Here is a 27,710-nt window from a genome sequence, read left to right as displayed (position 1 = left end):
GAATAATATTTCTGAAGTTGGTTTTATAGTTTACAGTAAAATTTCCAGAAATTTATGAAAAAAATTTTAGACGTCTTGCTGCTATCATATCTTTAAAGAAAATTTCCAGGGACGTGTGAAAAAATTTTTCAGTCAGTTTTAAACTTCTGCTTCCTTAGCAGCTCAGTGTTACTTTCTTTAAGAAGCTATTAAATTCCCAAAGGCTTCTGGAATCCCAAACAAAAAGACATTTTATAATCATGGGAATGTGTTTGGCAACGTGGGAATACAAGATAGCTAAAGCAGAGAAGAAATCCTGGGGCAATGTTTGGAGATGTGCAGAAAAGAGGAAAATGTACTATGTAAACTGAAAAACTCTAGAATCACTGTCTCAAGGCAAGGAAGGATTGGCCAATTTGCTCAGTCTGTTTTTGCAGTATTTCTAGAACGAGTTCTCCTATAGGATTCTGTGCAAGGGAAGACATTTCTTCTACTACAGCCACTCAACCCAAATTGGCTGAACCCTGCCCCAGTCCTGCAAACACAATTTTAAGTTTCCAGGCGGCTAAAATCAAGCTCTGACTCGCAAGTGTTGATTAAGCGTGACGTAACATCCTTCAAGTCTCCTTCAGGCTCTGGAAACCGTGGTCAGACATGAATAATATCCTCCTTTATGTCTTCATCTAAATGGTATTAGGGTGTGACCAGAGATTTTAAGTATAATATTTTCTAGTCATTCCATTTTGCTGAAATTGAATATTTAATTATTATTGCTTCAAGCCTATAGAATCACAGGGGATATAGCCAGGATAAAAAGTTAGGCTAGAGGGAAAAATTCAATTTTATATTTAAAAAAAGAGAGAGAGGGACTTCCTCCTTTTACTTCCAAATCAGCTTGGTTTGATTGGAGTAAGGTGTTTAGAAGGCATTTCAAGTCCTCTTTCTCCAGGAGAATAGCAATCCCCCCACCCGATGCCCAAAGGAAGGAAAAAGGAAGAAGACATGGAAGCTATTTTCACAAAATCACTGATATTTGCAATTATAAAATCTACTTGAAAGCTGTGAGCACATCTGACCCGGCAGATTGTAATAGTCTCTAAGCTGAGTGCTTGACTAATTTCCCTTTATGCTTTTAGCATTCCGACCATCACATCATCTTCTCATACCTTCCTAGAATCTCATTCTTAGCAAATACAGTCAAAGTCTCCCAGCCTACATTCAGGTTTTCTGCAACTCCACCAACACCTACTTTTCCAACCTGAAAATTGCAGCTTTTCTCAAATACCAGGCCTACTAGTCTAATGGATCTCAAACCACTGAGTCTCTTCTCACCAGTTAGTTACCTCACATGAGAGGGCCCTTGTCAACAGAGGCTGAGCTCTAGATTTCTGCTTCTTCCTCACCTCTGCTCAAGTGGGACCTTATCAAGTCCGCCCATAGCCTTATCTGCACCTGGTGTGCAGCTATTTTCTGCTTTCCACCTTGTATTGCTCTTGATGCATATCTCACTTCTTTTTCTACTCCTATCTTCTTGCTCGAAGACGGGTACTCCTCTAGTTGGGCAGATATCCCCTTTGATAGCTCATCATTGGAAGGGGTCTCACCGAGAACGCACGCTGGAAGGGACAGAAGCTTAGCCAACCAGGCAGATTAACTCTGTGTAGGTCGGAAGTTACATGGGTATTTTAGGCTGCCTCGGGACAAAAATGTAGCATGTTCCACAAGTCCAACCAATGCCAGTTACTCATTCATAGGATTGGGTCTGGGCTGTTTGGTTCTACAGCCTTTGCTCTTCCTTCTGAAACCTGAGTTTTGCCCCTAGACATTGTCATTCTAATCACCCACAAAAAAAGGTTATTGTTGCCCCCTCCTGAGAATCTCCCAGTGGTGACCTCATTGTCCTTCTCCCGGATCCCAATTATTTACCATCTATCTTTTTAATTTGTCCCTCCCTGCAACTCCCCTCCTACATTCCAGTGGCCTATATCTTGCCAAATGGTTCATTTTCTCTCCTCATTTTCCTGGCCTCTTAGCAGCATTTGACAAGATTGTTTCCTGCTTTTGAAACCCTTCCTTTCTTAAGGCTTTTGAGACAAAGCAGTAACCACAACAACCTTGCCTTGTTTTTTTGTTTTGTTTTGTTTTTACTGTTTCACAGGTCTCAACATTTTAGTTTCCTCTGGAATCTTCTGTATAATCATAGAATGCTGGCTCGTTCTACTAGTCCGTCCTCAGCCATGTCCACTTCTGTGTTTGCACTTTCTGCCAGGTGATTGAATCTGTCTCTAAGCCAACCACTCAGCTGAGCTCCAGCCGTGTGTCACTGTCTACACAGTCTCTACTTGGACGTCTAGCAGGCATCTCCCTATCAATCAACATGGTCAAGACAGGGCCACAGACTTTCTTCTGTCTCCAGAATTCCCTCCTCCACAATTCTTTCCCATCTACTCAATTAGACACCATAACTAAGACTCAGTTTTATTTTTTCTTCTTTCATTATAACCAGATTCCAATCCAAAAGTAAATTCTACTGATTGTACCTCCAATATATACCTGAACCTCAAAAGCTTCTATTTCCAATGTTCCTGCCCTGAGTCAAACCATCGTCTTCCTCCTGGCTTTCTGCATTAGCCTCATGACTAGTTTCCCAGCATCCACACTGCGACTAGTACTCTACTGTCCACACAGCATCTACGGTGATGATTTTAAAGACTGACAGACATCATCATCCCATGATTAAAAACTTGCTACGATTTCCAAGAATGAACTAGAATAAAATATAGCCTCCTTATGATGACCCACAAAATCCTATCAATCTCTTGAGTATTCATTCCCTTATTTTCCCCATTGATTACATTTCATCTATGTTGGACTTTTTGCTGGTTTTCAGTCACTCCTTAAGCTCATTCCCATTTTAGGGATTTATACTTGTTGCTCCTTTTACTTGGATCACCCTGCCCTTAGCCTTTCACATCTGTTTCCCATCATGCTGCTCTCAGGCCAAGTATCTCTTCTCTCAGAGGCTTTCCTTTAGCAAGTCTGTTAGCCACATGATTTCCATTGAGGTACATAACAGCGTCTGAAAGGATCTTATCTATTCACATGTCTGTCCTCCCCAAGCACAAAATGAACTTCTTTGGATCAGGGATTTTTATTTACCTGTGTTCATCCAGCTCTTAGAATTTTGCCTGGAACATGGAAGGAATTAATATTTTTTGAGTGGTTGACTAAATGTAAAGTTGCAGATGTGGCCCGAAGGATTTATTGTTAGTCATAAAATTTTCTTGACTTCATAGTTAACATGATAGTTTTGCTGAGACTTGAAGTTGGGTATATATGGAACTGAAGAATCACCAATGGAAAGTTCTCACAATCACAAAGTGACACTGGCAGTGACGGGCTGAAGAACCATTGCAGGAGCTTCCTTGTTAGTTCCCTATTTGTATTTATAAGAAAATAGCTCAGGTATCATTAAAGATCCTAAGCCATTGCTGTGGAATTATATTGTCAAACCTGTGAGCTATGCCGAAGCAAGTCAGCATCCTTTCCTGATTAAAACCCTTCAGAGTGTAGGAATAGAGGGTACATTTCTCAATCTCATAAACCATCTATGAAAAGCCTACTGCAAATATTATTCTCAATGGGGAAAAGCTGGAAGCCTTTCCCTTAAGATCAGGAACACGACAAGGATGCCCACTCTCGCCACTATTATTCAACATAGTACTAGAAGTCCTTGCAACAGCAATCAGAAGACAAAAAGGGATCAAAGGTATCCAAATCGGCAAAGAAGAAGTCAAACTGTCTCTCTTTGCAGATGACATGATACTCTATATGGAAAACCCAAAGGAATCCACTCCCAAACTATTAGAAGTTATAGAACAATTCAGTAAGGTGGCAGGATACAAAATCAATGCCCAGAAATCAGTTGCATTTCTATACACGAATAACGAGACTGAAGAAAGAGAAATTAGGGAATCCATCCCATTTACAATAACACCAAAAACCATACGTTACCTTGGAATTAACTTAACCAGAGACGTAAAGGACCTATATCCTAGAAACTATAGATCACTTTTGAAAGATATTGAGGAAGACATAAAAAGATGGAAAAATATTCCATGCTCATGGATTGGAAGAATTAACATAGTTAAAATGTCCATACTACCCAGAGCAATCTACACTTTCAATGCTATCCCGATCAAAATACCGAGGACATTTTTCAAAGAACTGGAACAAATAGTCCTTAAATTTGTATGGAACCAGAAAAGGCCCCGAATCTCCAAGGAACTGTTGAAAAGGAAAAACAAAGCTGGGGGCATCACAATGCCGGATTTCGAGCTGTACTACAAAGCTGTGATCACAAAGACAGCATGGTACTGGCACAAAAACAGACACATCGACCAATGGAACAGAATAGAGAACCCAGAAATGGACCCTCGGCTCTTTGGGCAACTAATCTTTGATAAAGCAGGAAAAAACATCCGGTGGAAAAAAGACAGTCTCTTCAATAAATGGTGCTGGGAAAATTGGACAGCTACATGCAAAAGAATGAAACTTGACCACTCTCTCACACCATACACAAAAATAAACTCCAAATGGATGAAAGACCTCAATGTGAGACAGGAATCCATCAAAATTCTAGAGGAGAACATAGGCAACAACTTCTATGACATCGGCCAGAGCAACCTTTTTCACGACACATCTCCAAAGGCAAGAGAAATAAAAGATAAAATGAACTTATGGGACTTTATCAGGATAAAGAGCTTCTGCACAGCCAAGGAAACAGTCAAAAAAACTAAGAGACAGCCCACGGAATGGGAGAATATATTTGCAAAGGACACCACAGATAAAGGACTGGTATCCAAGATCTACAAAGAACTTCTCAAACTCAATACACGAGAAACAAATAAACAAATCATAAAATGGGCAGAAGATATGAACAGACACTTTTCCAATGAAGACATACAAATGGCTAACAGACACATGAAAAAATGTTCAAAATCATTAGCCATCAGGGAAATTCAAATCAAAACCACACTGAGATACCACCTTACGCCAGTTAGAATGGCAAAGATAGACAAGGCAAGAAACAACAATTGTTGGAGAGGATGTGGAGAAAGGGGATCCCTCCTACATTGTTGGTGGGAATGCAAGTTGGTACAGCCACTCTGGAAAACAGTGTGGAGGTCCCTTAAAAAGTTAAAAATTGAGCTACCCTATGACCCAGCCATTGCACTACTGGGTGTTTACCCCAAAGATACAGACGTAGTGAAGAGAAGGGCCATATGCACCCCAATGTTCATAGCAGCATTGTCCACAATAGCTAAATCGTGGAAGGAGCCGAGATGCCCTTCAACAGATGACTGGATTAAGAAGCTGTGGTCCATATATACAATGGAATATTACTCAGCTATCAGAAAGAACAAATTCTCAACATTTGCTGCAACATGGACGGCACTGGAAGAGATAATGCTAAGTGAAATAAGTCAAGCAGAGAAAGACAATTATCATATGGCTTCTCTCATCTATGGAACATAAGAGCTAGGAAGATTAGTAGGGGAAGAAAGGGATAAAGAAAGGGGGGTAATCAGAAGGGGGAATGAAACACGAGAGACTATGGACTATGAGAAGCAAACTGAAGACTTCAGAGGGGAGGGGGTGGGGGTGGGGGAATGGGATAGACCGGTGATGGGTAGTAAGGAGGGCACGTATTGCATGGTGCACTGGTGTTATACGTAACTAATGAAGCATCGAACTTTGCATCGGAATCCGGGGATGTACTGTATGGTGACTAACATAATATAATAATAAAATAAAATAAAAAAGAAACCAAAAAAAAAAAAGAAGATTTCAGGTGTGATTAAAGGATTTCAGAAGCCCTTACATTATTCTCTGACCTTAGGAAGGAAGACAGTTAAATGGAATTTATGGAAGAAAATAAAAAAGGGATAAAATTCTTGTTCATCGGCATTATATGCTAATTGAATAGGAAATAATATTGACCATACAAACAGTCCAAATATCTGAAAGATAAAAATGTAATTTGGTCAAGGTCTCATTTTATTATTGATTGCCAAGGTGAGAAATAGATCTGTGAATTCAAACAGTTTCTCCTCTCGCATTAACCATGATTCATAGCAATTTAAAACCTGGTAGGACCTTTTGAATATCTTCTAAATTATAGAGATCTGGTAGATCAAAGGGTCAGAGCTAGTTTCCTCAAAAGGCTTAAGAGAAGGACAACAGAGGTCATGATTAGCAGAAATGTGGATTTATGAAAAAAGGAAAAATGATAATTCTAGAAGCCTAGAGGTCTTATGTTGGACATTCACAATTCGTTTGGTAGAACATAATAAACTGTGGCTTGAGGAGGAAGGTAGTTGTTACAAATCCATGTATTTAACTGGAAGGGTGAATCATACAAGCTCTCTGGTCCTGAGGCCAGAATTTATTGGCTTAGACTGTGTATGAAATAAGATTATTACTCAATAAGTTCGGTTATTTACTTTTTCATTTTGTCCAGATAGAATGGAGCCCATGAGATAGGAAATTAGACAGGTCAGCAATCAAGTCCTGGAGAAATAAACAGTCCTGGAAGTACTACGTAGGCCTCGGTGGTTCAATAGGGAAGGGCAGAGACTAGGGAAGTAGACTGGGTCTAAGCAGGCAAACGAGATCGGGAGCCTGAGAAGGCAGGATCAGACAGCACCAGCTCGCAGGCCACACTGAGACCTGAATGCAGCAGAGAACATCGGGTTTGGCCTCCCCCTGCTCTGTATCTGGCCTAGACGAGGGCTTGCCTGGGCTGGCCAGTTACCAGAGAATTGGAGGTGAATCCCAGACCCAATGGACTTAAATGGGCCAGTCACTTACAGTACCTTCCTGTGCCCTCTCATGGATTAAATAGTTACCTGTTTAAGAGAGAAAACTTGGTTCAAGAGAGGAAATTGGTGGGGCTCCTGGGTGGCACAGCGGTTAAGCGTCTGCCTTCGGCTCAGGGCGTGATCCTGGCGTTATCGGATCGAGCCCCACATCGGGCTCCTCTGTTGTGAGCCTGCTTCTTCCTCTCCCACTCTCCCTGTTCCCTCTCTTGCTGGCTGTCTCTATCTCTGTCAAATAAAAAAATAAAATCTTAAAAAAAAAAAAAGAGAGGAAACTTGGTTCACTCCTTTCTGCAATCAACAAAGATTTCATGAGCTCCTTCTCTGGACCTGCTCCTGGGCTAGCCCCAGAAATGTAACTTCTCTCTGTACTTGCAGCCCCTTATTCCTGGGGCCACTGGGTACATGAGGTGTCAAACAGTCATAATTTTACCACAAACTGGAAGAATACAGGTGCTAACGTCTCAAGATTCCCCGGCCAAAGAGAATGTCTCCTGCTTTGGAAGTTTCACAGTGAAATATCTGCAGCTTTCTCATGACTGGCTGATTTCTCTCTCTGACTATATTCTACTTTACTTAATTTAACTGTTCCTTTAAAACAGGATTATTGCTTATTTCATTTTTGTCCCTCCTAGAGTGAGCATATATATATATATATATATATGCAAGTATATAGGTAAAAACATATATAAAAGAATGAATATATTTGATATATAAGGAGGTATACTAAAATATTAACCATAAAATTGTGAGCCATGAAATTATGAGTGATAATTATTTTCTTTTTGGTTTCATATGTTCTTTCTAAATCATACACAATGAGCATATCTTACCTAACACACGCCATAAAGGTTACTAAAAAAATAAAGACTGGAAAGTAACACATTGGAATAGCAAATGTGTATTTAAATTATGAAGTAAGATTATATTCAGGGCTGTACACATGGAGGGTTTTTTTAAATATTGTTTTGGCCTAAAGAAGCAATGGAAAGTTACAAATATGTATTCAACTCCAAAATAAGGATGTTTCCTCTAAGCTCTGACCAGGATCCTTGAAGCTGAGAAGAGCAGATCTATATACAATTATATGACTTCAAGGAAATGAGAAAAAAAATCTATAATTCTATCCATTATCCAATTCTTAGTAAAACAGGAAAAGAATCCGGAGAAGGTGGTTTCTGGGAAACCCCTGGCTCCACGTTTTTCTAAAGAATTTGCCTCTTTCGCAAAGATGGTAAAAGTGGGAAGCTGGCATATAAAATCTACCACTTTATTAAGTGATATGTGTTGCAATTAGGAAACGCTTGTTTTGAGATGCAAATAAAAATGTCTTACAGTGCTTGACTTTAAGACAGAACTGAACAGGATATGGCTCAAACACCCAGACTTCTGTGTGAACATGTCATTTCCATTAGTCCCAGTGGAACCCCATGTGAAATGTCACCATTTACTATTCTAGCGCGTACTGACAGGGCACTAATAACGTGGCTGGATTCTCCCCAGAACGTCCTCAGGGGATGGGGCTGTAGCAGAAGCACGGGAGCTTTAAGCTACCTCAGGACTCAAGGCATCTTGCCACCACTCAGTGTGGGAGGGAGCTGCTCAGTCCACCAAAGGCATCTTCTGGAACTGCTGGTGTGGTGCAACGCAAGGAGTCTCTGCTTCCTCTAGCTTCCAAGAGGAAATTCTCAGCTTGGCTTCCCAGGGACTGTGAATCATTCTTCTTGTTCATGTGTTGGCTGCAGAGTGAGCACTTTCTGCTCTTGAGCCCCATTTACTAGGCTCTGGGATGATGACGGAGGATTGGTCCTTCGGTCATCTCAGCGACTAAGATTACACAATGGTCATCACTTAAAAAGGAGACACCCTCACGTTCAACTACTGAAAGCAGTAGCATTAGTCCGCTACTTGAAATGAGGTTATGAAGTGATGAAATCACTGTATCTGGTAGCTTTGAAAGACACAGATGGATTTCTGCAACGAAACCTAACCCTCTCTAACACTAGACTTCAGGGAAAATAGAGAATATTCAGATGTTCTTTCTCAGAGGTTGTATTTTTGATTGACCCACATTTGAAAATTTTTTTAAAAATCTAAACTTTAAAAAAAATTTTAATTCCAGTATAGTTAATATATGGTATAATATTGGTTTCAGGTATACGATATAGTGATTGAACATTTCCATACAACACCCCACGCTCATCACAGCAAGTGCGCTCCTTAATCCCTATCACCTAGTTAACCCATCCCCCACCCACTTCCCCTCTGGTAACCATCAGTTTGTTCTCTATAGGTAAGAGTCTGTTTCTTGGCTTGCCTCTCTCTTTCTCTCTTTTTATCCCTCCTTTGTTTGTTTTGTTGCTTAAATTCCACACATGAGTGAAATCATATGATATTTGTCTTTCTCTGATTTATTTTACTTAGCATAATACTTTCTAGCTCCATCCGTGTCATTGCAAATGGCAAGATAAAAATCAAACTTTTATAGGAAGTCCGTGTATCTCTAATAACCCTAAAATCCCTGTCTTCAATGAAACTGTACAAGTAAATTGATGGTTAGCATTAGATTTCTACTTCAATGAAAAATATAGGATGCTTCTTATTTTAGGAAGTTAAAAGTTAAAACAAGTATCAAATATAAAACTTTGAATTACATGTTAAAAAAACGTTACATATGTGTTACACTATTTCCAATATAATTTGGAAAGTTAATTTTTTCTTAATCATTGCTGGTTCTCTCTCTCTCTCTCTCCATGGACCAAAATGTTTAATAGTTTATTGTAAAATGTTATGCATATTACAAAGAGTAGAGAAATATACGTATGCTAAAATAGAGCATTTATTTAACCACATTTGTGGTTAGATAAATTAATCTCAAATTAATCTCAAATATGGTCAAGTAGATTTATCTCAATTGGGGCTACTGTCTGTTGTGTAGACATACACCATTAAGAAATATTAAATAACTTGATTTAAGAAGTTCCAACCATATCTAGTCAGAATAAACGAAAATTTTCTCTTTGAAAAACAATTAGTGACTACTGATACTATAATTTATTCTAATGGATTAGATTATTTTATAAGTTTTTAGCTATAAAGACTAAACACAATCAAACCCCATAGGATAATAACATAGTAAAGTTCAGTTTGGTTGGCTTTAGAATTCTATCCACAATTCTCTAGTCAATATCCAATTATAGATACATTGGAGAATTTCACGTCTGTAGTTTGAAACAAGAATCAATTAAAACAATGATGATATTAAGCTAGGATCAACTGCAAACCATTTAAATATATATTAATGAAATGAAAAGATAAAATGTTGTCAATAAAAATACTTTGCTGGTCACAACTTCTAAGTTTATCCTCTTCAAAGTTATCAACATTAATAGAACTAACAGCAACAATAACGAAAGTACCCTTTAAATAAAGTTTCATAAAGTAAGGTCACTTTCCTATAATTTAAGTTCGGAGGTAAAGACCAACAAAACACAGGTATGGTTCTTGTATGTTTCTTGTCCATAAACAGAAATGAGAGTCTGTAACACTTCAACACAACCAAAACAATATAAGATCATGGACTACCTGGTCTATTTTATCAAAGTTGTTCAAGGGCAATCTGTCTTATAAAACTATATGTCATGTGTTTCACAATATGGGGTTGTGTGTCACTCTCTTACTACAAAATTATATTTTCTGGTTAGAAATAACAGGTTAATATGAATGTGACTTTTCCAAAGTAAAAGTGATTGAGTAACAATTTTGCATTTGTCACTTTATGTACTCTGTTCGAAAAGTTGCAAGAAGCCAGATAATTTCACTGCCATTCATAGAGGTAATGTTTTGCCCACTTGCCATCTGCTCACATCCTAGACCCGCTTTCCGGAAAGCAGTCTACCTTTACCACCTTCACACGGTCTGATCTCCGAAGCTTAGCTCACCCTCCTTGATCTGGCCCTTTTGGCGGAGCTGCTTATTTCTTAATGCTAACTGGAGGTACCACTTATAGAATGCTTGCTAAGTGTTTAATTCCCATCAAAGCCCCATTGGCATATCTTATTATGCCAACTGAGGCTTGCTTAGGTCAAGTAACTTGCTAAAGGACACACTAGTAAGTGGCAAAGCCGGATTTAAACTTAACGACACTCCTGCTTCAAGACTGGTATCCTTAACTCACGGACTCCCATTTAATTATTCATAGTCATTCATTGTTTGGTGAAGTCTTAAATTATATCAGAAATCCTTTCAATTTTTAGGGGGATATGTCTCTGTAGCTTTGTGGAAATAAATAAAAGTTTAGCATAACCGTCGCTTAAAAGAACTTTCAAGTCTGCTGATCCAAGAGAAAGGAGGGTGTCAGGCCAAGAGAAAGGAGGGTGTCAGGCAGGAGCTAGCATCTTGGTGAGGGTCAGTGCAATTTCAGATAAAGTGGTTATTGAGCCACTTCCTTTGAGGAAAGGGAGAAGGGCTTCGGTGGCCACACTTACCTCCACGCCCCACCCCCCACCCCACAGGTTTACCTTGGTCGGGAATGGGTATTCTGAAAACCATCAAAAGGCAAAGCGATGTCCCGGTTTCTGGCTGTTCTGATGCACGCACACATTCAGCTTGGCCGCCCATGAATTCTGCTTTCTAATAACTTGTCCTCAACCTGACCTCAGGGGGTGGGTTAATGGGGTTCTTTTTCCTACCCCCATTTTTCACCTGTTATTCACACTGTGGCCAGGAGAGAAGCCTTTGTACCTGAGTTGCTGGGCTGAACTTGCTCCGGAGAGTCTGTTCCCCCCTCTCAGTCATAGATTCACAAATTCCTACTGTCAGGAATGGCAGGGCTCACTCACCTGTCGCGGAGGTCGGAGCCAAGTGCGGAGGAGGGGCGGCTCGAGGCGCGCAGCCGGCTGGGGCTCTGCGCCCGGCAGTGCCCCTCAGCGCGATCATCCAGCCCAAGGAGCTGTTAATTATTACCCCTATTCGCCAGAGCAGGGAAGTGTTAGAAACCTGAGCCACTCCCTGTGCCTCAGTGCATGTTGGGAGTGTTTACTTTCTTTCTTAGGAGCAGCTGATAGGAACACTCCTTTGCTCTCTGACACACATCTTGAGATGTGAATTGACATTACCCGCTGAATTGGACGGACTCTAAAACTGACCTCGACACTCTATCCAGAGGACGGATGAGTAGTCCATAAGAAATGACACCACCTAGGAATGAATGCCACTATTCACCTTTCTTGTAAAATGAGCTCTTTGAATTAGAAATGTCTTACTTTCTTTTCTTTGTCCTGATGCAGCCTCCTTTCCCAGCCAGCGCCTTTCCCCCCAGACCACTGGTTCTCACACCTCAGGGCACCCCAGACCCCCTGTGTAACTTGCTAAACCTACATGCCTCTGGGTCTCAGCATCCGAAACACTCTGATCCAGTAGGTGTGGGGTAGGCTGCAGGCACCTGTAATTTTTTATAAGCTCCAAAGAAGAATCCGGTAGACATCAAAGTTTGAAAACTATTGTAATGAAGTACAAAAGAGGCATTAGATAACAATTCAGTCGTTAAGCCAGTCGTTAAGCAACTGAGTTGAATTTGAGGACTTTGCTTTTCCTCAATACCTCCAGTTTCAAAAAGAGCCCCAAAGATTTAAAGACCCTCAAATGACAGATGCTGTGAGAATACAAAGTGCTTTGGTTTGCATGCGCACACACACACACACACACACACACACACATACACACACACTTTTTAGTATCATTGTTAATTTATCTGTTTCCCATGTAAAGCAACTACTGGTAATTTTTAAAAAGTAAGTTATTTTTACAAGCGTAAACCTTGGAGCCCTCAAAAGAAATTCAATATAATTTCAACAATGCGTACAGTAGGCAGAATTGATCTCTGGTGTCTTTTGAGTTCAAATGTCAAAGTCAATAGACTGATCATTATTATAAATTGGCAGGTTACCTGTTTGATAAATATGGTGTTTTAAGGATTCCGTATGTTCACGAGGTCAGACAGTTTATTTAACTTGTGTGTGAAGGTCAGGAGTGACCGGCTTTATCATGTTGGAAGGTTATTTTAATGAGCTGGGCATAATCAAGCCACTGGCTTATTAGACTGCCGTCAAAGTTTCTACCACCTCATACATGAGCATACACTGTAACTGGGGATTCCTTGTGGGTGTTCACTTGATTAGTTGGCGCCAGGACCCCCTGCTGTGTGGACTGACCTTTGAATGATGACTAACAGGACCTGCAGTGTCTGTGGCCTCCAGGTTCCAGAACTTCTTTGTCTAAGTTTAGCTTTGCCTCCACTGTCTCCACTCTGTGGGGATCATTTGCTTGTTATCAGTATCAGGGCAATTTTGTTTTGCATTTTTTATCACAAGCATCCTTGAAGTCTTTATTCTGACTTCTGCTGCCCAGTTAGTTACCTTTAGTAAAAAGCTCAGTGACTCCTTTTATTTTTGAGTACTAACCCTTTTATAAATATATGATTTTTTGTTTTGTAATATGAAAAAAAAACATAATTATGCCTGTGCAATGTGGAAAGTTTGAAAAACACAGACATGCAGAAGAAAAATTCACCTACAATCCCAACCCTCAAATCAAGTTACTATAAACAATTTGGGGAATGCCTTCATTGACATAGTTTCTCTATGGGTATTTACCATAATGCTCTTACCTTTGCCTTGATGTTTTATAACTTGCTTTTAGCACATAAAACATATTATGAACACTTGACCATATGTCAATTTTTTTCCCTGTAACGTGATTTTAACTAGCCACACTGTATTATATCATATAAAGTATTATTTAATCAGTTTCCTATTGTGAGAAATTTGTATTTGTAAATGAGACTTCAGAAAATGTTTATATATAGCTGCACACAACCATGAGAATGTCTTTTAGATACAGTTCAAAAAATGAAATTGCCAACGGAAGGGCTATGTGCATTTGTAAAGAATTTCTCTTGAAAAGATGTCAATTTTATACTCCTCAGATAACTCCTGGATTCTTCTTCTTTTTTTATTTACCAGCTTGAAAGGTAAAAAAAAAAAATCATATCCGATTTTAAGTGTGGATATTATTGACTACCATGTCTCACTATGTCCATTCTCCACCTGTAACCAGCATAATCTAGACAAAAATCAGGTCATAATACCACCTCTGATTTCCTTTGCTGGTTGCCCCCAAATCTGGGATAAAGTCTAAACCTGAACTCCTTGCCATGGCCTCAGAGGGCCCCATAGCCCAGTTCTTCCCTATCTCTTGGGCTTGATTGATTCTCGTCTTCCGTGCTCCTGACTCTATACCTTTTGCTCTGGCTTGATTTTTTTTTTTTTTTAAGAGAGAGACAAATTGGGGGTGGGGGGGCAGGCAGAGGGAGAGAGAAAAAATCTCAAGAAGACTCCAAGCTGAGTGCAGAACCCAATGCAGGGCTTGATCCCAGGACCTGGAGATCGTGACCTGAGCTGAAATCAAGAGTCCATTGATCATCTGACTAACCCACTCAGGTGCCCCTCTGGTTGGATTTTTTTGTTCCTGGAACAGACCAAGCTGCTTCCTGCCTCATTTCCTTTGTTCTTGTTATTGTCCTGCCAAGAAAGCTCTGCTGACATCACAGCTGGTTTCTTTTCATTTTTCTGGTTTTTCTTAAATATAAACACCTCAGAGAGGCCTTCCATGGCCATCCTATCCAAATAAGGCCTCCAATCTTTCTCTAACACAGTCCCCTTTTCTATTGTCTTCACGGCAATTATCGCTATCTGAATGCATTTCACCATCTCATGTATTATTGAATGTGCATTTATTGTTTTGGGTGACTTTATTTTACATCTCCTCTCATTAAACCATTAGCACTAAGGAAACAGGAACCTTAATTTCTAGGTTCACCGATCTGTCTTCTGTGCCTAGGATAGTGCTAGGCCCACGTCAGAGGTTTAAGAAACATTGGTTCAAGAATAAATAATGGTGGCTTCATACATATGTGATGAGTAAATAAATACAAATCTACTTTTGTCCTGCCTTGAAGTGACACTTTTATCAAGGACAAAGGGCATATATATTTTTTAACATGATTCTAGAATTTATATTTTGTTCCATTGACCTATGTAGCTATACAGGCATCAGTTTCCTAGTATTAGTAGGTTTATAGTACAGCTTGATGTCTGGCAGTACAATTTGATCAACATTTTTTTCCAAAATTTTCTTGATTATTCTAGCCTTATAATATTATAAATAGCTTCTCACTGTAGAATGATAATGATTTAGTTTATATTTAGTAATTTCACCATTAGCCATTGTCGTTGAGAATTTCTCCTAGGCCAGAAGGCTTAGCACATATTAGCAACTAACTTCAGGTCTAGGGGAGAAAGACTCCTAAAAGGAGATAGTTTTCTTGGTTAATGCCTTCCGTTAGGGTATTCTAGTGAGTGCTATGTTGACTGCAGGAATGGCTCTGTTTTGTTCATGCCTCCCTGTATTGTTTGGAAGGACTTTCCGTACACTGGTGCTGGGTTTGGACATCTGACTTGTTTTAGTCAATGGGTCAGTTCCAAGTGACAAGAGCAGAGGCTTGAAAATCAACTGGGCCCCGAGGCTTCCCCTTTGCTGCTCTTCAAGCCCAGAACCACCATATGAACAAGGCTGGGCTAGCCTGTGGGATGATGAGAGACCCTTGGCCCAGTTGCTCCATTACCTTAGCTGACTGCCTAAAGGCAGAGGCACTAAAAGCATCTGCAGTTGACTGAAGACCCACAAATGAGTCCAGCTGAGAACAGCAGAAACACTGTCTCGCTGAGCCCAGCCCACATTGCCAACCCACAGAACTATGAGCTCTATCCATGGTGGTTGTGTTAAGCCACTAAGTTTTGAGGTGGCGTGTTTCAGAGCACAAGCTAAAGAATACATCTAGCTTTTGTAAGACACACACAAACGTGCATGCACACCAATATCTCATTAATTGGAAATCGAAAGAAATATTGGATTACAGTGTGTTTCTACCATAATTCTGCTGCAGGGATATGGTGACCCATAGCAATAGAACAGAAAAGAAGGAGACAAAAAGGGATGCCTGGGTGGCTCAGTCACTTAAGCATCTGCCTTGGGCTTAGGTCATGATCGGGGAGTCCCAGGATCGAGCTCCACATGGAATCAAGGCCCACATCAGGCTCCCTGCTGCCAGGGAGTCTGCTTCTCTATCTCCTTCTGCCCCTCCCTCTGCTTGTGCTCTGTCTCTCTCTCAAATAAATAAATAAAATCTTTAAAAAAAAAAAAAGGAAACAAAAAGAGAAAAGAGGTATGGGTTATCATTATATTAGGTCATTTCCACAGACCACTAAATCACCCCTGAAAAATATTTAGAGATGATTGTAACTTGAGGAAAATACATGGAGAACAAGAAATTGCCTGATTCTAACACTGTGACCCAAATTGCTATCAGTCTGTTGCGTGGGCGTACACCTCATTTTGTATCTGACGCTGTACTTGAGCTTGGCACTAAGTGAAGTAAAAGCGGAAGTAGGGTAACTCTAAACATTGAGGGGACTCCCAACAAAAACCTAACTGGATTGCCTTATTAAGGAAGCCAGCCATTCATAATGATGCAACACGATAAGTTACTTTTCCAACATGTGAAGGTTAAAATAAATATACTTTACAATTGGGAATTTTTACTTTCAAGATCTTAGTAAATTACAAGAAGTATAACATTAATTCTCTGAGAAAAATCCTGACATTGATCTGGAATTTGAAGTGTAGACCATCATTTCCTGTTTAGATTTAGAAACGTAATTTATTTCCTATGAAAACAAAGCCTTTAGGACTTCTTCTTAAAAAGCTAAAATTTTCCTCTGTTGAGAAAAATAAGATAAGGGAGGAGAAATTCCCTTTTAAAATTCCTCCAGGGCTCCTGGGTGGCTCAGTCGGTTAAGCATCTGCCCAGGTCATGAACCCTGAATCGGGGTCCCTACTCAGCAGGGAGTCTGCTTCTCCCTCTGCCTGACGCCCCCCCTGCTTGTGCTCTCTCGCTCTGTCAAATAAATAAATAAGTAAATAAAATCTTGAAAAAAATAAATAAAAGTCCTCCAAAACTTTCATTAAAGCAATGCTTGTATTGATGCATAGGTCATTTAAAAACTTTGACATAGTTGACGAGTTTGGAAAAGGTTCACCTTCTGTCGTTACATTGTAGGGCTGAAGGCTAACGATTTGTCCTAATGATGGGACAAAAGCCACGCAACTCCTTTTACAACTTGAACAATGAAAAACAATACTGAGAAGTGATAAAAATAATTTTTATTTCTAAACATGTTTCCTCTCTAGGAGAAAGTTTCTTATCTTAAATATAGACTGTTTTTCAACACTGTAACGGCCAATGGAGAGAATTCAACTTACTCGGTCATTGAAAAATTTCCGTGTTCCAGGCAGAGGTAGGCATGGCCACATAAAGGTGCATGAGACAGTCTCTGCCCTCAAGGAGCTAAATATTCAACATGGGCATGGACTCCAGCCAGTCTTCTCCGTCACAGGACAGAGGAGACTTAAAAGCACACATGCTTTCAAACTTTAGCGACAGAAGGAATCCCAGGGTATAATGGTGTTTTGATAGATTTCAAGAGGTGGGAGCCTCAACATGTTTATTTGCTTTTTAACAAATAAATATACTCTTCAAATGAATGGAGAATCCTTTTATGAAGGATATGGATGTGAATGAAATAAGTAATAATCGTTCTCCCACCCCAAATATTACCACCTTTTAATACTGTAATTACGTACCAAACATAAAGAAATCCAACAGAATGTGACAATGATTACTTTTTTCTAAATATGGCCAATTTGCCATATTAGCCAATTTGTTGGCCAAATTAGCTAGCAGCATGTTAGCCAATTTGATTTTTATACCATTCTATTTCTTCATTCGTTCTCCTCCAACATATACACACACCCACTTCACACTCCACAAGTTTTGGAAAAAGATGGCTAAAATAATAGCAATAGTAATAATAACAATAACAACAACATGCAAAAAATTTTGTTCTAAGTGAAAATAGCTTATAAGCAATTAACGTCCAATATTCTTAAATCTCAATACAAGCAGTTGAATAATGCTGAAAGTGAAGTCATGGGGCGCCTGGCTGGTCAGTCAGTGGAGCGTCGGACTTTTGATTTCAGCTCAGGTCATGATCCCAGGGTCCTGAGATCAAGCCCCGCACTAGGCTCAATGCTTCGCAGGATTCTCCTTCTCCCTCTCTCCCTGCCCCTCCCTCCACTCACTCTATCTCCCCCCTTCCCTCTCTTCCTCCCTCCCTCTCTCGCTCTCAAATAAATAAATAAATAAATAACTTTAAAAAAAAAAGAAATTCAAGTCATAGCCTGGACATTCTTAATGGAGTATTGTGATAGTGACCATATTTCTCAAGAAAACTGGGATATTTGGTCTGATTTCTGAACAGAACACATGAATTTAGGAATTTTCTAGGAAATCATGGACATATAAATATTAAACAAATAACAGAATTCTCATTAATGCAGACTGTAAGTGATGTGTTCTTGACCCTTGTCTGTATTATTGCTAATGGACCACAGTTTTGACAGCTCCCATCATTTCACATTTATTCAAACCATCCTGTTGCTTACATCACACATTTGGGTCAGTAGTCATCTGTGGGTGTAACTAAGCATGTGTGAATGGTTTGTTGGGTTTTTTTTTTTTCAAGTTTCTCATTCAAAATTTCTCATACTTAATGGCAGACTTAAAATGTTATAAGCTGTTAACTGTTGTTTTTCTTAGAAGTATCACGATTGTTTTCTATCCCACCGTTAAGAACTCCAGCTACATACAAGTCATATACTCTAGGCATAGGTGCTTGTGTAGTTTCAGAAAACAGGAGATAATTGGGATTGTGTTGGTTACACCCACAACATGCAGCTCCTGGTGTACATCCTGTTTGCACTAAGGGATCCCTCCTGGGCAAACTCTTGTGACATTAAGTAGATCACAACATATTTGCTGAGCAAAGTTAAACACTTGAGTAATGTAATTATGTATCTTCTGGGTAGTGTCCGTTTTAGAATAAGAAGGAGGAAATATTAAAATACTCCTCTTTCTAACTATATATATGTACGATGTCAGTTTTTGTCAATATCATATCAGATTAAAGGCAGAAACAGATATGAGAACAGGTGATTTCTATTGAGCTGGATATTAAAGAGATTTGCAAACCGCAAAACAATGACATTCTCTTCAGCACATTTTTTGCTTTGGAAAATATAACTATTTTTCATAAAATGTAATTAACATATAGTGAATTTATATTTTTAATAAATTAATAGGTAAATTAAAATTTTTTGTTTTAATTTCTAACATTCATGCATATAATCTCCATAAGCAAATTAATTTCTAACATTGATACATATAATCTACATAAGCAAAATTCTTTGCGATTATCAATACTTTTGAAAAATGTAAAGAGGGTCTAGTAACTGAAAAAACTGAGAATTGCTGGTTGAGAGCAAAGAGACAGTGGGACCTAGAATATTAAATTTTGGGAGTAATCAGCATTTAGCTGGTGAATTATACATGCATGTGGATGAAACTGGCCAGAAGAAGTTTCTAAAGGGAAAAGATATGCCTCACAGTGGAATGCTGAGATTTAGTTTTGTAACCTGTCCAGTGTACCTCATCTACAAACGTGATTTCATGATTGGTTTGTAAAGCACTTGGCATAAAGAAGGCACTCAATAACTGATACTTAATTTTTATTTTTCTATCTTTTTAAATCGTTTATCTTTCTTAATTCTAATATAGAATTAATTTTTTTGACATATCCAGATGACTAGTCAAGTACTCTTAGTTTCCTTTATGTAGGAACAAGTGGAGAGGGGAAGCAAGTAGGGAGAGAAAGTTTGAGACAATGAAGGGACAGGAAAGTGTAGCTTGTCACCTGCCCTTTCAGTATTCATATGTAGCCCCTGCCATTGAGGGGACTAGCTTTATTACTTCTTTTAACTTGGGTTCAAATGTTCTAGCCATTTTTCAGGGTGGCAGAAAGAACACAAAGACATTGGGATCAGGGGTGATTTGAATTCTGGTTCTGCTCCATGCTGGAAGTATGACCTTGGGAAGTTACTCTGCCTTTTGGAGGCCTACTTTCCTACTCTATGCAGTGAGAACCTTGATAGAGACCTTAGATGGGAAACCTATTGCACAAGGGCATGTAAGCGAAGAGTGGTGTGCCTGGCGCATAATAGTTGCTTAATAATGGCAACCATATTGCTCTTTGCTGAGGTATGAACAGGAGAGGGCAATAATCTCTAAAGCAAGAAACTGACACTTCTGAGACTGAAGTTATAAGTTATAACTCACTGGTGGAACTAATGGAAAGATGAAAGTAGATTGTGAATAGTGAAAAAAAAATTCAGAAAAAAAACACATAGTTTGAAGTTTTGTTTTTCCATTGCAACTCCAGTATCCATTTTAATCCTTTCCTGAAGGATGGACATGCATACATATCTACATCCGTATTGTCTAAATCATCCGTATCTCTATCGCATTTATCTGTCTACCCATCTGAGTGACAAACACGGACTGATTAGCACTGAAATTCAGTGTGGGATGGAAGAGTGGTGGAGACTGAAACCACAGATGTCTAGATATACGGATGGACAGATAACTACGTTGGAAGACAGGTCGATAGGTCTCCACAAAGTCAAAGCTTGAAAGATTTTGCCATGTCATTTATACGAAGGCTTACCTTTTGCAATTGTGATTGTCTTGTTGTCTGCCAGGAGGCTCCATTTTCTTGGTATCTCTATGCAGGTTATTAATTTAAGGCTTATTTATTTTCCTAAAGTGCCATGAATATGTGGGAGGCGGCACGGCGCAATACAGTTCAGGCTTTGGAGCCAGGCAGAGCTTGGTTTGACTCTTAGCCCTGCTAATGTGGGCAAATTAATGAATGCAACCTGTATTATTGAGTGCCTGCCATGTCCCTGGTATTGCACTAATTTCTTATGATATGATAATGAGCAAAGACACTACCATCCCCGCTTTTATGGACCTCAGAGGATCAGGTGGGAACAGACATTATTTTAAAATGATGCTAATGAATATAGATGATTGGGCACTAAGATAAATTCTAAACTGCATACAAGTTAGAGGGTGGGGGAAATAGCATATAATCAGAAGTAACAGCGTCTGCAAAAGACTTTTGGCAAAAAGGAGCAAGGAAAATTAAGAGAAAAATTCAGTGTAGCTGGAGTGAAGAGAGCCAGAGGAGGAATCAGAAGCTCTAGTTGCTTTGTCTGTAAACTGGGGATAATAAGGTTATCTTATGGATTAGTGAGCATATGACACTGCCCAACCAATAGTGGCTATTCTATTAAGTGGTGACTACAGTTATAATTACATAATTGCTGTGGAGATGAAGACATTTCTTCAATCATGTAACGTTAGATCAAACCTTCTCCAACATTTTAGTTGTGCTCACCCTTTACAACTGACCACTGGCAGACAAATGTATCCCTGTCCTTACAATGCCCAGAAGACTTCCAGTTTAGGGAGGAAGTGTGGTGTTTTCTTTTGGTCTTGGACTATGTAGATGCCTGTCAATAAAAGAAGGAATGTCAGAAAGCCATTGTGGAAAGGAAGGAGGAAGGAGTCAAAGAAACTCAGTGTTCTAAATCTTTTTTTTCCTAGACATGCCTTGAAATGTGACATTCCATTCTCCTAATCTGTCATTTTCCTATCCTACAGGCAAAGGTTCCAACCTCCCAACGTGTTCCTGCAAGCAAAGATCTGAACAAGGAAGCTACTGCAGAGAAAGCTCTTTTAGTGGTATCAGGGGAATTGAATTGAATTGCAAAATTAGGTAGTCTCAAGGATACAGAGCCTTTTAAAATTCTTTTTAAGTTTTTATTCAAATTTCAGTTAGTTAACATACAGTATTAGTTTCAGGTGTACAATATAGTGATTTAACACTTCCATACAACACCCAGTGCTCATCACAAGTGCTCTCCTTAATCCCCATCACCTATTTCACCCATCCCTCCACCCACCCCTTCTCTGGCAACCATCAGTTTGTTCTCTAGAGTTAAGAGTCTGTTTCTTGGTTTACCTCTCTTTCTCTTTTTTCCCCTATGATCATCTGTTTTATTTCTTAAATTCCACATATGAGTGAAGTCATATGGTATTTGTCTTTCTCTGACTGACTTATCTTGCTTAGCATAATACTCTCTAGCTCCATCCACATCATTGAAAATGGCAAGCTTTTATTCTTTATGATGGCTAATATTCCACTGTGTATATACCACATCTTCTTTATCCATTCATCAGTTGGTGGACACTTGGGCTGTTTCCATAATTTGGGTATTGTAGATAATGCTGCTATAAACATTGGAATGCATGTATCCCTTTGAATTCGTATTTTTGTATTCTTTGGGTGAATACCTAATAGTGCAATTGCTGGATCAAAGAGTAGAAATGGATAAATTCCTAGAAACATGTACTACCAAAACTGAAACAGGAAGAAACAGAAAACTTGAACAGGCTGATAACCAGCAAAGAAATTGAATTGGTAATCAAACAACTCCCAATAGAGGCACCTGGGTGGCTCAGTTGATTAAACGTCTAACTTTTGGTTGGTTTTGGCTCAGGTCATGATCTCAGGGTCGTGAGATCGAGACCTAAGTGGGGCCCCATGCTCAGCACAGAGTTGGTTTGAGATTCTCTGCCTCTCCTTCTGCTCCTTCCCCACCCTGGCTAATGCTCTTTGTCTCTCTCTAAAATAAATAAATAAATAAATAAATAAATAAATAAATAAAGTCTTAAAGCAAAAACAGAAACAAAAACCTCCTAACAAACAAAGTCCAGGGCCAGATGGCTTCACAGGCAAATTTTACCAAGCATTTAAAGAGTTAATATCTATTCTCCTCACACTATTCCCAAAAGTGGAAAAGGAAAGAAAACTTCCAAGTTCATTCTATGAGGCCAACATTACCGTAACACCAAAAATAGATAAAGACACCACTAAATAAGAGAACTGCAGGCCAATATCCCGGACGAACATGGGTGCAAAAATTCTCAATACAATCCTAGAAGGCCAAATCCAACTACGCATTTTAAAAAATCATTCACCACAATCAAGTGGGATTTATTCCTGGGTTGTAAGGGTGGTTCAATATTTGTGAATCAATCAACATGATACATCACATCAATAAAAGAAAGGATAAGAACCATATGATCATTTCAATAGATGCAAAAAAAAAGCATTTGACAAAGTACAACATCCATTCATGATAAAAACCCTCAACAGAATAGGTTTAGAGGGAACACACCTCAACATAATAAGGGTCATATATGAAAAACCCACAGCAAATATCAACCTCAATGGGGAAACCTGAGAGCTTCTTCCCTAAGGTCAGGAACATGACAGGGATGTCCACTCTCACCACTGTTGTTCAACACGGTACTGGAAGTCTTAACCTCAGCAACCAGACAACAATAAGAAATAAAAAGATCCAAATTGGCAAGGAAGAAGTCAAACTTCCACTCTTTGCAGACGACATGGTACTTTACATAGAAAAACCCGGAAGACATCACCCCAAAATTGCTAGAGGTGAGGTGCCTTCTAAATGGACCCCAGGGAGTGAGCCCCTGCAGTCCAGGGATTGTAGCACTAACGGCCTGGATCCAAACCCCTCTCCACTCCTGATGCCTCCGTGTCTTAGCCTCCCCATCCCTAGAAAAGGACTAATGATGAAAATAGTAGTACGTGTCTCAGGGGATTGTTGTGAGGATAAAATGAGTAAACAGTGAGAATGTGCAAACACCTCAGCACCTCCTTTCAGAACTCCACATCAGCTGTCATCAGAAGCAGTCGGTTGGCTTTTTAAGCTTCGGGCTCCCATTGGTACAGTTCCTAGAACCTGAAACTAAAGGCTCACATTTCCATTGTGGTTTTCTAGCCAGAGGGTTCCCTGGTTCCTGTCTATCTTTCACTTTGAATGAAGTTTTGTTGCCATTATTTTATAAAGTTGGGGAACTTGAGGCCGCAGGAACCCATGACATTGAGCTCCTGATGTTGAAACTATAGTTCCCAGACACAAATCACCAGTTTCTTCTTTGTCCACATTAGTACAGTTGACCCTTGAACAGCATGGGTTTGAACTGCGTGGGTCCATTTACACGTGGGTCTCTTCCAATAAATACGGTGTAGTACTAGAAATGTATTTTCTCAACTCTGGACTCCAGGAAACAAACTGAGGGTTACAGAAGGGAGGGGGTGGGGGGATTGGGTAACCGGGTGATGGGTATTGAGGAGGGCATGTGTTGCCACGAGCACTGGGTGTTATATTGTGACTAATGAATCGTTGAACTCTACATCAAAAACTAATGATGTACTATATGTTGGCTAACAGAACATAAAAAAAAAAAAAGCATAGATCTGGAAAAAAAGGAATGTATTTTCTCTTCCTTATGATTTTCTTGATAACATTTTCTTTTCTCTAGCTTACTTTACTATAAGAATACAGTGTGTAATACATATAACTTAAGCAATGTGTAAGCTGACTGTTTACTTTATTGGTAATTAAGTTTTGGGGAGTTAAAAGTGACAGGAGGATTCTCAAACAAGCGGGGGTTGGTGTCTCTAACCCCCACATTGTTCAAAGGTCAACTGTATCTGACCTATTTGTGGCTCATTACATTGCAAATTTGGACACATTTTCTTTGCTGCGACTAAAGAGTTGCCATAGCCCTGTCTTTGGTCCAACAATGTGACTTAACCCAGAAACACTGTAAAAGGAGATGTGGATGCTCACAAGGGGGTGAAATGCAGCTCAACATGGGGTAAATGGTAAGCCCCATATTTCGCTGCCATTTGTTCTCTAACTAAATGACACCAGAACTTAGCCCCAGCAAAATCCCTTCTCTGTAGGGCTTCTAGATCACCCCCAGGGATTTTAGCCCCACTGTCCTATATTCTTGTCCTTGATGCCCACCTGCAACCATTCTAAGCCACACCACTTTCCCTGCTGCTGGGTTCTGCTGGGACCGAGGCTGATGTCCAAGCCTGAGTGTTTGGTCTTGAGTCTTCCAAAACTGTCACTTCTGCAGGGGTCACCGTGCTGCGTGCATCTATGGGGAGAGGATTCCTGCTCCCCTCAGTCACCCTGACACTGGCCAAATCGTTCTGTTCAGGTCCAGGCCTCCGAGGATCCTTCCTGTGAAGGCAGGCCCCCTCAGCTTCCACGAGCAGCCTTTTCACAGGCTCAGTTGTGAATCTAAGGAACAAAGAAGAGACTTCTGGTTTCTTGTCTGGCATGTAAAGAGCTTGGAAGTCACCACTCTGCTAAACAAAAAATAAAAACCTGAAAGGACCAAAAATTCCTAAATCCATAAGGGAGGGAGATCTCAGGCCAACAGCTCCCCCCAAAACGGGAGAAACCTACAGAGAATCACAACTTATCGGAAGAGAAACCCAAGGGCAGAAACCTCTGGGGGAACCAGTGCAGGGCTAAGAAAAACCTGAAGGAAGTTGCTGAATTGCTGGAGGCTCGTGTGGACGAGACTGAGAGTTAAAAACTCTAGGGGGACCCAGTCATTTTTGGTGGTGGTGGGGGCACTTTGGTGAGTTTTCCCTCTAGGAACTCTACCAGGTCCTCAAAGTGAACACCAGAGAACAATCCTCTCACACTTCTGGTGTGGGGGTGGGGAGTAGGGGTGGGAGGTGGGAAGTGGTTCCATTCTGGAATATCCCGAGGCACTCTGTTCTGCTTAACTAGGCCTGCCCTCAGGAGAACTAGTCCACTAGAACCTAACTGACCTAAAGGAAGGGAAAACCCAACTTCAGCCTTCTGTAGCTTTCCAGGAGGGGAAGGAGAATAGCCCACTACAGACCCCTCTAGTCATCCTGTCCCTCCCGAGGGGGAGGGAAACCTGAGAAGCTTGTGTAAAATTCACTGTCCAGAGGCACAAGCTCCCTGAAAGACTGAGAGAGAACACTTCCCCCTCCTCCCCACCTCACCACCACATTTACCAAAGTCTTATTCACCTCAGTTCCTTTTAGTCAGCACACAATGCTCGGTTACCAAGAAAAAACTAAGACATACTAGGAGGAAAAACAAAGAATTTGAAGAGACTGCACAAGCATCAGAACCACAGTTGGAAATGGCAGGAATACTGGAATTATCAGCCCAGGAATTCTGCAAATATCAGACCAGAAATGATCAGACCAGTGATTCGTACGCTCCCTGATATGTACTATGAGGACCTGGTACAGTCCCCGGAGGTAAAACTCACATACCCAATATGCCAAGTAGACAACACGCTGGAACAGGTGGCCCAGGTAAGCAGAGAGATGGGAACTGTGAGAAAGAATAAAAAAGAAATGCTAGAGATCAAACACACTGTCAGAAAAATGAACAAAGCCTTTGACGGGCTCATAGGTAAACTGTACATGGCTGAGGAAAGAACCTCTGAGCTTGTGGATATGTTAGCAGAAATATCTAAACCTGAAAAGCAAACAGAGGGGCGCCGGGGTGGCTCAGTCGGTTAAGCGTCTGCCTTCAGCTCAGGTCATGATTCCAGAGTCCTGGGATCGAGCCCCTCATCAGGCTCCCTGCTCAGCAGGAGCCTGCTTCTCCCTTTGCCTCTGCTTGTCTCTCTCCCTGATTGTTCTCTCTCTGCGTGTCAAATAAATAAAATCTTTAAAAAAAATTGCAGATTAATGTATTCATCCATCCATCCATTCTTCATTAGCATCTTTTCAGATGTATTTCAAAGTAAATTATAGAAATCAGTTTGTTTTGCCTCTAAACACCTTTGTATGCATGTCGTTAATGTTATTAGCTAGAGTTCAAGTATGTATATGAGCAAACAATGTTTCTTTTCTTTTCTTTTCTTTTGACGTAATTTACATACAGTGAAATGCACAAATCTTACATATTCCATGAGATGAGTTGGGATGAATGCATATACCAATGCAACCCCACCCTTTATCAGGAAACAGAAGTTAGCATCACACCAGAAAGTTGCCTTCCCCATTGATTCCTGCAGGGGTCACTCTTCAGAGGCAACTACTCTTGATTTTTCCCCATACACATTAGTTTTGCCTGTTCATGTAGATGGAATCATACAGTGTGTATTTTTTGTGTTCAACTTCTTTTATCTATTATCATTTCTATGAGCTTCATTCAGATGGTTGCTATTGTCAGAAGTATATTCCTTTTTATGACTAATATTCCACTACTTATACCACAGCTTGTTTATCTAGTTGCCTATTGCTGGACATCTGAACTTTTTCCAGTTTTTAACTCTCATGAATAAAGTGGCCCTGAACAACCTTGTATAAGTTATAAGCTGGTTTTATAAAACTGTTCTTTTCTGCCTCAGGACAACTATTGTCTATATATATGGCTGACTTCTAAAGTTATACGTCCAGCCTAAATCTGCCCCCCACTCCAGACTCTTAAATCCAACTGCCAACTCAACCTCTCCTCTTGGATTTCCAATAGACATCTCAAACCTAATGTCTGAAAGCAAACCCCAGCTGAGCATCCACCCCAACTGCAATTTTTCCGTCCCAGTAAGTGGTAAAATCTCTCCTTCCAGTTATTCAGACCAGAAAACACAGACAGCCCCAACCCCTCTCCCTTTCCCATCATCCAACTCATAGGCAAATCCTATTGCTACCCTCAGAATATATCTAGAATGCTCCAATTATTAGCACCTCTCCTTACCATCTGGTCGGAGGCATCATGGTTTCACACATGAATTTTGGAAAACCCAGTAAGGGGTCTCTTGCTTCCGTTTTGCTACTCCCACACAGCCTATTCTTAGCATCATGCCCAAAGTGGTCCTTTTGG

The 27,710-nt window shown here is 40.1% G+C and overlaps 1 protein-coding gene across 5 annotated transcripts in view; it reads right to left on the bottom strand.

The window, feature by feature from the left end:
- The window catches only part of RASSF6 (Ras association domain family member 6), a 49,691-nt gene extending 37,856 nt beyond the window's left edge, over positions 1–11,835 (bottom strand). For 3 of the 5 annotated variants that reach the window (XM_011236368.3, XM_034671709.1, XM_034671710.1), the window contains exon 1: positions 11,702–11,835. The gene's annotated coding sequence lies outside the window, so the exon portion shown is untranslated. Of the gene's footprint in view, positions 1–6,890; positions 7,015–11,380; positions 11,434–11,701 lie in introns of those variants that run through there. The other 2 variants (XM_034671707.1, XM_019809247.2) reach the window with 2 other exon arrangements.
- Positions 11,836–27,710: the final 15,875 nt, after the last annotated feature.

The sequence above is a fragment of the Ailuropoda melanoleuca genome, chromosome 11, assembly GCF_002007445.2.
Source record: "Ailuropoda melanoleuca isolate Jingjing chromosome 11, ASM200744v2, whole genome shotgun sequence".
Lineage (NCBI taxonomy): Eukaryota > Metazoa > Chordata > Mammalia > Carnivora > Ursidae > Ailuropoda > Ailuropoda melanoleuca.
Note: the sequence above shows the minus strand (reverse complement) of the source record. Positions and strands in the feature narration are given on the sequence as shown.